Consider the following 12,146-nt stretch of genomic DNA (forward strand, 5'->3'; position numbering starts at 1 on the left):
TGTACTAACACATCCTCATTAAGTACAACACATGAAACAGTTTCATGCAAAAATTATCTATATCTCATTTCCAAATCAACTTGATGTTGAGTTGGGTACCCAGTATTTTGAGTCTTTGCCATGGCTGTCATTACCTTTTAGGCAGCAAGATGCCTTCTCCCATAATAAATTCATCCGTTTCCATGATAGCATTTGTGTCATTGTGATAAATGTGGTATCATCTGCATAAATTACTGCTTTGAAAGATAGCAGGCTAGGCTGTTAACATGAATGTCTTTTCAATGTCTTCACTGCACATTATTTCAGTTAAGAGACTTGATTTTCAAGAAATGGAGATGGAATTCGTGTTGATAGTATGTATCTGAACTAACCTTTTTTTTGTTCTGCCGATGACATTGTGCTGTTTGCTTTTAGTGTAGACAAATTTCAACAATGAATGGAAAAACTGGACACAGCAAGTTTGAGAAATCATAATAATCCTCCGAGGTCAATTCTGAAGATGACTGATACAACACCATACACATACATTCATGAGCAAGTGAACTAGTGACATCTGCTGAGAAGCATGTGGAGTGTCCCCTTTCCCTCTGATGATGGCAGTGACAAGTCTTGGTATGGATTTCATGACACAGGAAATGGTTAGGGGCCATACTCATTCTAGATCACTCTCACTGTCCAGAACTAATGAAGATTGATATGAACTGGATCCAATGAGTTAACATCAAGACCAATGTCATCCCAACTGTGCTTAATAAATGCAGTTCCATCATAATTTCTGCACCACGTAGGTGATGTGCAACAAACATGAGAGTGCCACGATGGGTATTACATGTTTGAATGCGCAAATGATTAGCACTTTACTGCAACCACACACAGCGGGTAGGAGTAACATCATCTGCATTCTGTATATTAGCAAAGTTTATGCAGAGGGTATCTCACTCACAAATTCCATTTGAATGTTGGGTGTTTGAGTGAAGATTGTGTCATGCTTAATGTAAGAAGGATAAATGCATATGAGCATGTGTTGGAATACAACAGTAGTGATATCATGACCTGTCAGGACTGTGATTTATTATTTCACTATATTGCTGCTCATGTTGATTGGAATACTACCACTGTCAAGTGAATATGGAATCAATGGACTGGAGAGACACATACTTGATGTCATGTGGGATCTCAATGACTACAAGCTAGTAGCACCCCAGAGGACAGGTATGTTATTCATTAACCTAGCAAGATTAAACCGCCACATCACGCACCTGGAGTAAAAAAAAACAGGCTTGTTTGCCACAAGACAAGTATTCACACAGACAGTGTGAGCTGGCTTACATAACAAGTGACACAAGTCATCGCTTGGGGTGCCAAGCTCACAGGGGTGCCAGAGATGCAGCAACTGTAAGATTTCTAATCAGGATGTATCACAAATATAAACTGCCACTTTGGGGTGGTGCAGGATTTGTATACAGTGCGTACCACAGTCAGTAGTGAAAATTGACATGGCTGAAAGAGTATGAGGAAAAAAGAAGGGGGGGGGGGGCACACCAGATAAGTCATTTGTCTGGAAAAATGTTCTGGCACCTGCCCTAAGCAACATGGACTGTCAGTATGGCAACCATTGCTGTAGCTTCCCTGGATGATGAAGCAGAGAGAGTTGCCTGACAGTGGTGTGCCCAGTAACAACATTTCATACAAGAATGGCACTATGTCATCTTTTCAGATGAATCACTTTCTACATACTGTATCACAATGGAGGTTTTCCAGTGTGGAGGTTCTGAAGATAATCATAATTGCTAGACTACATTTGTCATCATTGTATGGGACCAGCACCTGGTGTGTTTGTGTGGTCTTGCCATAGGATACATAACATAATCACTTCTGATTCACATAGCCAGTCATTTAGGCAACTGGCACTACATTTCTGATGTGTTAAATCAAGTGGCTGTGCCCTATCTTCAAACACTGTGCTTCGGTAAACTATCGGTTGCTGGCTTTACAGCTAAATCACAACTGGTTGTTGGATGTAAGAACTAACTGTCAGTGGCTGTTGTTCTATGTCCTCCAATCCTTCCAGGGAATTTTACTGTGGAAAATAATCCAAAACTGGACAGAAAAAACTCTAGATGCTTGAAATCCATATTCTCTGACAGAAAATCAACATTTAAGTCTCTACAACCAATGATTCTCCCGTTAAGTCCACATAACATTAAAACTAGCTGCCTTACAGATCTTTGGATACTTTCTGCTAGTGGTCTGTCACTACTACAAGCTGGTGTGTTTCCTGATCCACTATCATGGCACACAATTCCAAAACCTAATCAACAAAATATATGCTAATCTGGAGAGCCTGAAAATAATTGGTTGGTTTGTTTTGGCGTAGGAGACCAGACAGTGAGGTCATTGGTCTCATTGGATTAGAAAAGGATGAGGAAGAAAGTTGGCCATGCCCTTTTGGAGGAACCATCCTGGCATTTGCGTGAGGCGATTTAGGGAAATCATGGAAAACCTAAATCAGGATGGCTGGACACGGGATTGAACCATCGTCCTCCCAAATGTGAGTCCAGTGGTGGAAATAATTCTACTTTCCATATATAAAGTGACACCTCCTTTCTTCTTATGGGTCTTACAGTAGTATGATAGTAGCTTTCATTCATTGAGATGAATGTGTTCAGTTTCAGTGATTTCCATGTGACATTCTGACATGCACTCAAAGTTTGCAGAAATTAAAGCTATCTTTTCATTTTCTTGTATGGATATGAGAATTTCATCCTTTTACAAATGAGACTTCTGCTGTTTAAATGGAGAACACTAAATGTGTTTTCTTTCATATCCTTCACTTTTTCCTGGCTGTCACATCATGTTGTGCTGTTAGCTGTTTCAGCTGTAAGTATATTTATTCCCAGATTTGTCTTTCAGATTAATTAGTCCTAAAAAGAGCATTAATACCACATTGGAAATCACTGGGATAGGATGGATACTGCTTTGTTCAAATTGCATGCTTCTGGCAGTTAGCTGTGCAAGTAGCCTCTTACTAAAAACATTCAGGCAATAGTGCCACCAATAAATTTTGGACACTGCCACAGAAAACAGTAGCACTATCACAGTGGACACAAGATGACTGCATGTGCAAAGGAAGTTGCAACATCACTGCAACAGCCACCGGCCAGATACTTGCTTCATTGAGCCTATGTGCTGATTTGCAGTAGTGGCAAATCAGCTAAACTACAAGATGGCCTCTTGTAATCTCCCCCCTCCTTCCTTCTTCCATCTGTTATCCACATTAAACAATGCCCAGTCCAAGTAATTAGTAAGCAAAGTCTTTTATGAAAATTGAGAGGAGCAAAGATTACAATAAAGTTTCGAGTTTACTTAGATTGTCGTGCTGAGATGGCTCCAGTTCTTCTGGTCTAGAGGCTTGATTCTTGAAGCTGAAAATCTAGCATCAGGTCCCCACAGTTATTTTGAACAAAATACATTGGAAATTTGTTGTTGCAGAATTTTTTTCACATAAATATATTTTCCGTTGATTTTCTCTCATCTTTATATATCATACAGCATTTTGATTCTTCACATTAACCAAAGCCAAAACTGTATTTTTTGCACCTATTATGCAAAAATACACCCAATCACATCAGAGGCAAGCTTACAACTACCACATACTGTAGGAATAACAATATTCCAAAGGGTTTACAATTTTTCTTAACAAATGAATTCCTACTAGTTTTCATTACATTATTAATTTTGATTATTATTTCATAAATGATTCCAGAAATAAACATAGTAAACATACAGGATTGCTTAATTAATAATAGAAATTTTAAGTGTGCAAATAATTTATAATTTCAGATGTTTCTAAAAAAAATATAATTTTAACTGTACATTCAGAACTAGTACCTATTGATTATAACATCAAAACTAAAATATTTTATAAAGTAATTCCTTTTCATAAATTTTAGCTTGAAATATAACATATTGTGTATAAAATTACATGAAAGTTTTCAGAAAAGCAACTGAGATAACACTGACCTGTCCAAAATTTGAAATAAATAATACTGGTATCGACAACTACTGTTGAGGAAAAATAATGCTAGAGGAGATGTCCCATTACATTCTGCAACAGTGACCTCTTACCACATCCATGGGCAGCTGTCATGTTTTGAATACATGATGGAAAACAGTTACTTGGCACAAAAAGTGTGTTTCAATTGAGTATAAATGCTCTCCCATTTTAGCAGGAGCAGGATCAGTTTGGCAGTACCTCCCAGGATGTGAGGGCTGCACAAGGCACAGAGTCAGCATGGAGCAGCACATAGCAGCTACGAGTACCAGCCACCACAAGACCTTCTCTCAGTCTGCCTTCCTGGACCAAGTGCTCACCACTGTTGTGTCTCTCACAGCATCAAGTAGTAGCTGCCAGATGCCTACCCTGGAGGACAGCAGTTCAGGCCTTGGATGATTCAGCTGCCCACTCTACCATGTCACACACCACCACTTGCAGGGGTGAATACTTGTACCAGTTGCTGCCATCCACTACAAGAGTTCCTGGCCCCTTCCATTCGTGCTGCTCGCTCCTCTCACACTGTCGTAAAGTGGGAAGCAGGCAACATGTACAGTGTCTGTTAATAATGAAGTCAGCAATGCTGGGTGTGTCAATGCAGCCAAGGGATGGCAGACAACAGCAATCACTCACTGCAGGCCGTCCTAGCCAACTAAGAGGGATGTGGTCATCAAACAGTGATGCCAAAATTGTAGTTCCATGACTATAATAAAATGTGTTAATCTTTGAACTTGTTTATTTGAGCAACCAAATGCTCCCCTTTTAGTTTTACTGCCACCTCCACCCAGTTCTGCACTGAAGTGGGCCTTGAACTTCTAGTCCATTTAATTTCATATCAGAAATCATCTTCGGATGCTTCAGAAGAGGCCTAAAGTTTCCTCCTCCACACAGTGTACTGTCACAGTCACATCTTGCTATGTCATTATGGTGGGATGAGTGAGCAACCTATTAATCTTACTCTTATGTGCAGACAACATGGGGTCCAGGCAGGTAACCATACTAACCTGAGAGGCACATTAGTAAAGCTGCCACAACCAGCTGACAGGTCACTGTTTAGAAGAAACACCAGGGAGCATTATTTGCAGTGTGTGAAATGTTACCAATGTAATTTGCTGGAGCACATTGCTCCATGAACTAAGAGGTGTGTTCGCTTGCTACAGGTACAGTCATGTGACTGGGCAATTCACTGAGTTGAGATGGCTCACAATATGGCATAGTGTGTGAGCTATTTTATGGTGGATTGTATATTGTGTGCGCTATTGAGGGTGGTATTGTATTATATTAAGTAGAATATTGGAAATAAAGGTTCTATAATGTCAGAGTCATGGGAACAGGGTGTGTCCGAGCAGAATGCTATACAGATGTTACTGGATAAGGTAGCACAGTTAATTGCAGATAATACAGAGCTAGTAAGCAGAGCAGCAGTTCGATCTGTAATAGATCCCACCACTACTGGTTTGATTATCCTCTTTTCAGGTAACTCAGCTAAGGAGACTTTGGCAAAGATGGGTGGTTGGTCAGACAGTCAGTTGTTGCAAGTGGCAAAGTTACAATCAGTAGGAGAAGCAAAAACATGTGTTAGGTGTATGAGGCATTGAGAAATGCAAAGGCATTTGGCCATTTGGAACAGTATCTTCTGTAGGAATATAGGAAGCAAAACAGCATGAGGTTTTTCTTTTTTATATGAAGTGGTTAAGCAGAATAGTGAAGAGACTCTGAGAAGCAATGGAGGATTTCATACATAAAGTACATAAAATTAATGTACAGATATATGAGTTAGGTGAATAAGGTTATACTGCTGGAAGCTGAGCGTACTGTGCTCTAGCTTTCCTCAGGATCTGTAACTAGATATGTCAAGAAGAGTTTGGACTGGTTCTCCAAAAGATCTGCATTCTGCTGTCAGATTGGCAACAGAATTCAAGGAGACATGTTTGGCAACAGGAATTATAAGGATATACATTGGCACCTCGTAAAACAGCCATCAAAGACTAAATGGAAGGACTTTGGGGGAGGGAGAACTTTATTCACCTTTTACTGCACACAAAGTTTTGATCATGTAAACAATTAATTCAAATAACAATTACAGTGAAAAATTTTGCCAACTCAGTGGTTACCAGATATCTAAACATGCACAAGTTTGACCTTGAGACAATAATTCTGATACAGATTGTAATAAAACTGGTTATGGTGAGAGAAATGTATAAACTGATCTTGGATTATATGAAACTACTGACACAGTATGGAAAAAGATAAAGAAACCAAATATCCACTACATCATAGCTATGTGAAAATGTTTGAATGTCAATTTTTATAAACATTAAATTTAATTGCAATGATGATTATGGACTTCTCAAAAAATGATAAACAAATATTTATATTTTATTATGAAATGTTTGTTCCAAAGATGGTTTTGCATAACAAGATCAATATATGAGAATAACCTTTCTACATGTTGTTAGAGGTAGATCTTTGTTTTTTGTGCAGTTGGTTCTACGAGTTTGAAGTGCGAGGATGGAGTGCAAATTATGTGTATTAAAATCGATTTGTATTGTGAAGTTAAATGACTGAAAATATATGTGTTATTTACCAGAAAGTCCACTAGTGTTTACATGATTTCGTTGTAGCAACCCAATCATCCTCCAGAAGATCATAAAAGAAAATCAACGAAAAGAAAAGGATATTGAGCCTTCAGCTCACAACAAAGAAGAGCAACAAAAAAGATGAATGTTACAGTGTGAACAAAACTAGTTATTTAAATTCGACAGTCAATGTCTCTTGCTACAGAGTGTCACTATCTCAGGGTGACAAGTTATGTGAAAATGTGACCAGCTGCTAAATTAGTAACTTACTTCAAAAATTAATTAAGCAACTTGGGCAACAAGAGGGTGGTGATGGTCAGAATACTGAAAGTGAAATGTGAGTATCATGCTGGACTAATAACACTCCTTTTAACAACTCCAATGGAACTGCAATATTTACATTGTTAAAAGCAGTGTCCAATGAAATAGTTATATTGAGTAGCAAAAGAAAAATAGCACACCACAAAAAAGAAGGAGAAACATGGTGAACAGAGAAAAGGAGGTCAGAATGCAAAGTTCTGCTTATCTGTCAGTAATAAAGTGGTAGTGCAACCTCCAGACCAGATGAGAGGAAACACAGATCAGTAAATCATCCCTTTGATGATGCCTTAGAACAAGAAAAAGGCAAAATGTGTCTGGGATAAATAAATTAAATGGCAGCAGGAAAAGGCACTTTCATTTACAAAACAAGTAAATTGAACTTAAATTTATCACTGAAGTCCAAGATGAGATAACTGAAGTTAGGGAAAAAAACAAATTTGCTTTCAAAAAAGTGCATGAGGAAGTAAGTCCTGTGGACAAAAATGTAACTGATCAAATTTCTACTTTGGAAACTAATGTTGACACCAAACTGGCACTTTTTGAAGGCAGTTTTGTTGAACCGACGAAGACAGTAGACAGCAGATTCACAGAAAATCTAACAGTAAGTAACAACAAAACCAGCACGTAGAAAGTAGTGTAAAAAAGTTGAAGAATTGTCTAATGATGTAGTTAATAGAAATCATGTTAACAATGTTGGTAAGTTACCATCAAAAAAATTTTCAGGTGAAGGTAGTTTACATCCTATAGATTTTCTGCAGCATTGCAGAGATAATTTTGCATCTAATATGACTGATATTATGAAAATCAAGTTTGTTGAGAAGTTTCTGGAAGGTGAAGCATTGAGTTGAGCTAATCAGTATACTAATGATGACACAACCAATGCAGACTTTGAGAAAGGATTTTTTGATTGAGTTTGGTCAGAGTCGAGGGGAAAAAAGAGAGAGAGAGAGAGAGAGAGAGAGAGAGAGAGAGAGAGAGAGAGAGAGAGAAATACAACTAAAAAAGACACACTCATTTTGAAAGAGATAGTAACAAAAATTGGCACAGTAACAATCACAACCAGAGGGAACATAGTAATCACAATGGTAACAAGATTTTATGCAAACAATTTAAATGTGGTAACTTATTACTTTTGCTTGCAGTATTTTACTTTTCTATTTGTTGCAAATAAGTCATTATTTGCATTTTATTATGCTCTTTCATGAGAAGTAATTAGTTTTTTATAGTGTCATTTGTCAATTTTTAGAATAAAGCTTTAAGTTGTGTAAAAATACTCTGTAATCTGAAAAATGACCATTAGAGCACAGGCACCAATTCCATGGAGCCTGAGGGGGCCTGAGCCCCTCAAAAATTTGTTTTGTAAAATCACAAAATTATGTTGGATTTTTTTTTATTTTCCTTGTTTGCCTATAGTTGCCCTTTAAAATACATTATGTACTGAGTTAAAACAAATAATTATTATGGTAGTAAGCAGGTTAACTGAAAATGAATAGTGTGAATCATGATAGTGTTACAGTGCTGCAGGCACACTTACAATTTGTCACGGTGAGTGAACCTTCGGGTAAAGTCTGGTGCCGGCAGGCCAGTGCTGCAACTGCGAAGACATCAAAAGTACTGGAGCAGAAGCACCTGTAACCCACTGCCTCGCGTCTCCTTGATACTTTGAGACATTACGACGCTGTGGCTATATAAAGTCCACCCTGCTGTTGCAGTCATTCAGTATGGATAGTTTCATTCAGTGCATGCTGCAGATATGTTTAGTGTTCTGACTTTAGTGTTTAGTGGACTGTTTTATGTGACTGTAGTTATTCATTTACTTTAGTCTCTTAGTGTAGTGTGAATTAAGTTTGCAATCGATGAATTTGTTACCAAAAAGGTACGCTTGGAAGTGGATGATACTGCAAGTCACCCTCCATCAATTGCTTCATCATCTTCAGGCAAGAACCGTTCACAGCCAAAACCTGGCCAATCCGGTATGGGAAGATCATTTCAGAAGTCTTGGTTGATCAAATATACATGGCTAGAATATGAAGCTAAATTTTCCAAGAGGTAGATGATTAAAATCTATCACAATTCCCTTCAGAAAAGGAAGATGCGCTTACTTCACTAGGATTTACTAACTGGAAAAAGGCTTTGGAAAAATTCCATCTTCTTGAAAATACATTTACGCATAAGAAGTTGTTCTGAAACTAAATTCTATCACTAACTGAAGTGTGGCCTCCCAATTGAATGAACAGTTAGATAGTGATACGAAGAAAGGCTGTTTAGCTCTTGAGGCAATTTTTACTACTGTGCAATTTCTATGCCAACAAGGACTAGCAATCAGAGGGCAGGAAGATGTAAACTCATTTTTTTTTCAATTGTTGGAACTCCAAAAGAATGACATACCTGAGTTTAAAGATTAATTAAGGCATCCAGGGTATAAGTGGGTGTCCCACAATATTCAAAATGAGATCATTGATCTATTAGGAAAGTCTGTGTTGAAATATGTATTGGCTTCAGTCAAGAAGACTGAACATTTTTCTATTATGATTGATGAAACAAGTGATTCTTTGATTCACAAACAAATGTCATTTTGTATTTGTACTGTTGATGATTCCTCAATCATCAATGAAGACTTTATTGGCTTATATGAGACCCCCAACACTGAATCACAAACTCTGTTTAGTATTTTGAAAGTTGTTTTTGGTTGTCTTGATTTGACAATGGATAACTTAAGAAGACAGTGCTATGATGGTGCCTTGAAAATGAGACGTAAGTTCAAATGAATAAAAAAGTTAATTTTGGATATGCAAACAAAAGCATGTTTTGTGCACTGCACTGCTCACAGTTTAGACTTGGCAGTTGTAGACCGTCTCTGCCATCTTACGTCTATGAGGGATATTATGGCTTTAGCCAAGGACTTAATAAACGTCGTAAGGGAATCCAACAAAAGGATGGGACTTTTCAGAAGCACACATTGTGAGAGCACCAATGACCAAGCTGTTCTACGACCCCTTTGATTGACTCAATGGACTATGCGAGTTTCTAGTATCTTGAGAATATTAAAAAACTTTGAAGAACTTCTAGAGTCTTTTGAAACATTTTCTGCAAAGGAAAAAACAGAAGCAGGCTACAAATGTGCAGGCTACCTTGAGTCAATGTTACGATTCAAGACTTATTTCTTTTTACGTCTTTATTGCCATGCAATGAGCCCAGTAGAAGATGTCAATGAAAAAATTCAGTGCCTTCATCTAAGTGTTGCTGGTCTTGAAAAAATATATGAGGGCTTGATTTATATATTGAATGGAAGGTGCCTTAGTTCTGAACACTTTTGGGAATTGTGTTTAAAAGAAAAACCTTTACAGGTTGATGACCCTTCACTTCCTCGGAATCAAAGTATACCAAAGAAGTATGCAGCTCACCACACACTTTCAAAACCCCAAAGAAATACTCAAAGCTATTTCCACTGAAGTTTGTGAAACAGTGCAATCTTGCATTACTGAGCGGTTTTCTTCAACTGGACTCACACAGGTCATTGCAGTTGAATAAGAGTGCTGGCTTTTAGTAAACAGATGTGAAACACATTTGGTAGAATGAACAGAGTTTTTCAAAAATGACCCAGACATTGAGAGACTGCACTTTCACTTTATATGTTAGCTGATATCATTAATAAAAAAGAATTGGTCTTAAAAAGCATACGTGATATAAGAAAGTACATTACACAAGAGCCTGCAGTTCGAGAAATGTTATATAAAGTAGTGAAGTGCATTAAGCTTCTACAAGTAGTTTCAGTCAAGGGAGCAACAGCAGAACGATCATTTAGCACCCTTAGATGTCTGAAGTCATATCTCTGTACCACAATGGGACAGAAGGGAATGACCAACTTGGCTGTTCTTCATGCCCATCAAGATGTTTTGGACGAATTGGACATTCAACCAGTCATCATTGACTTCATATTCAGTAATCCAATCAGACGGCTAGCCCAAATAATGGCATTTAGAGCAATATTAAAAATCTTTATCAAATGGAGAATTAAATATATACATAACATCAAATTTTCAGTTTCAAAATATTAGTACTAGTTTAGTGCTGTATTACTATAGTACTGTATTAGTTATTTTCAAATACATAAATATTTTTAGGGTGTAAGACCCAATTAAAACCCATTTTTTACATACTTTTTGACTGAAAGTATTAGGCATACTGTATTAAATTTATTAACTGTATTAAAGCATTAACTATGAGATATTGTTTTTGTTTAATGAACCCTGAGCCTTATTCAAAGTAAGCTTAAATTAGCTATTTCACTTACGAATCAAAGTGCTGTTACTGTGCGACAGATATATTTTATGTTTTAACTAATTAATGGAAAATCTCATATAAAGATGTGAAACAATTACTAACAAAGAGATAGAGGGGCTGGCCTGTACTTACCTCAGCTCAGTACAGCCGATAGAAACACAAAAAACAACCGAAAATTTAAGTTCCTAGCTTTCGGAATAAATGTTCCTTCATCGGGGAGGAGAGAGGGGAAAGAAAGGGAAGAAGGGAAAGTGGATTTAGTTACTCACAACCCAGGTTATGAAGCAACAGGGAAAGGAAAACAGGGAAGGTAGCAAGGATGGAGGCATGGTTGTCAGAGGGAAGCCAAAGATATTCTACTGCAGGTACTGTGCCAGCTTCAAACCAAAGAGGATGCATACAGAAGTAAAGAGGTGTATAGTATAAAGATGTAGGATGAAAAGATGCATGAATGGCTAAAGAGGAAAGGGAAAGAGGAGAAGACTGAAAAGTAAATGGGAGTGAGGTTGTTTAACGTAGGTTCAGTCCAGGGGGATGGCGGGATGAAAGGATGTGCTGGAGTGCAAGTTCCCATCTCCGCAGTTCAGAGGGACTGGTGTTGGGTGGGAGAAGCCAAATGGCACATACGGTGTAGTAGGTTCCTAGGTCCCTAGAATTATGCTGGAGGGCATGCTCCGCTACTGGGTATTGGACATCTCCTAGGCGGACAGTTCGTCTGTGTCCGTTCATGCGCTCAGCCAGTTTAGTTGTTGTCATACCAATGTAAAAGGCTGTGCAGTGCAGGCATGTCAGCTGATAAATGACATGTGTAGTCTCACACGTGGCCCTGCCTTGAATTGTGTATGTTTTCCCAGTAGCGGGGCTGGAGTAGGTGGTTGTGGGGGGATGCATGGGGCAGGTTTTGCAGC

This window comes from Schistocerca gregaria, chromosome 5 (genome assembly GCF_023897955.1).
Source record: "Schistocerca gregaria isolate iqSchGreg1 chromosome 5, iqSchGreg1.2, whole genome shotgun sequence".
In the NCBI taxonomy this organism is placed as follows: Eukaryota; Metazoa; Arthropoda; class Insecta; order Orthoptera; family Acrididae; genus Schistocerca; species Schistocerca gregaria.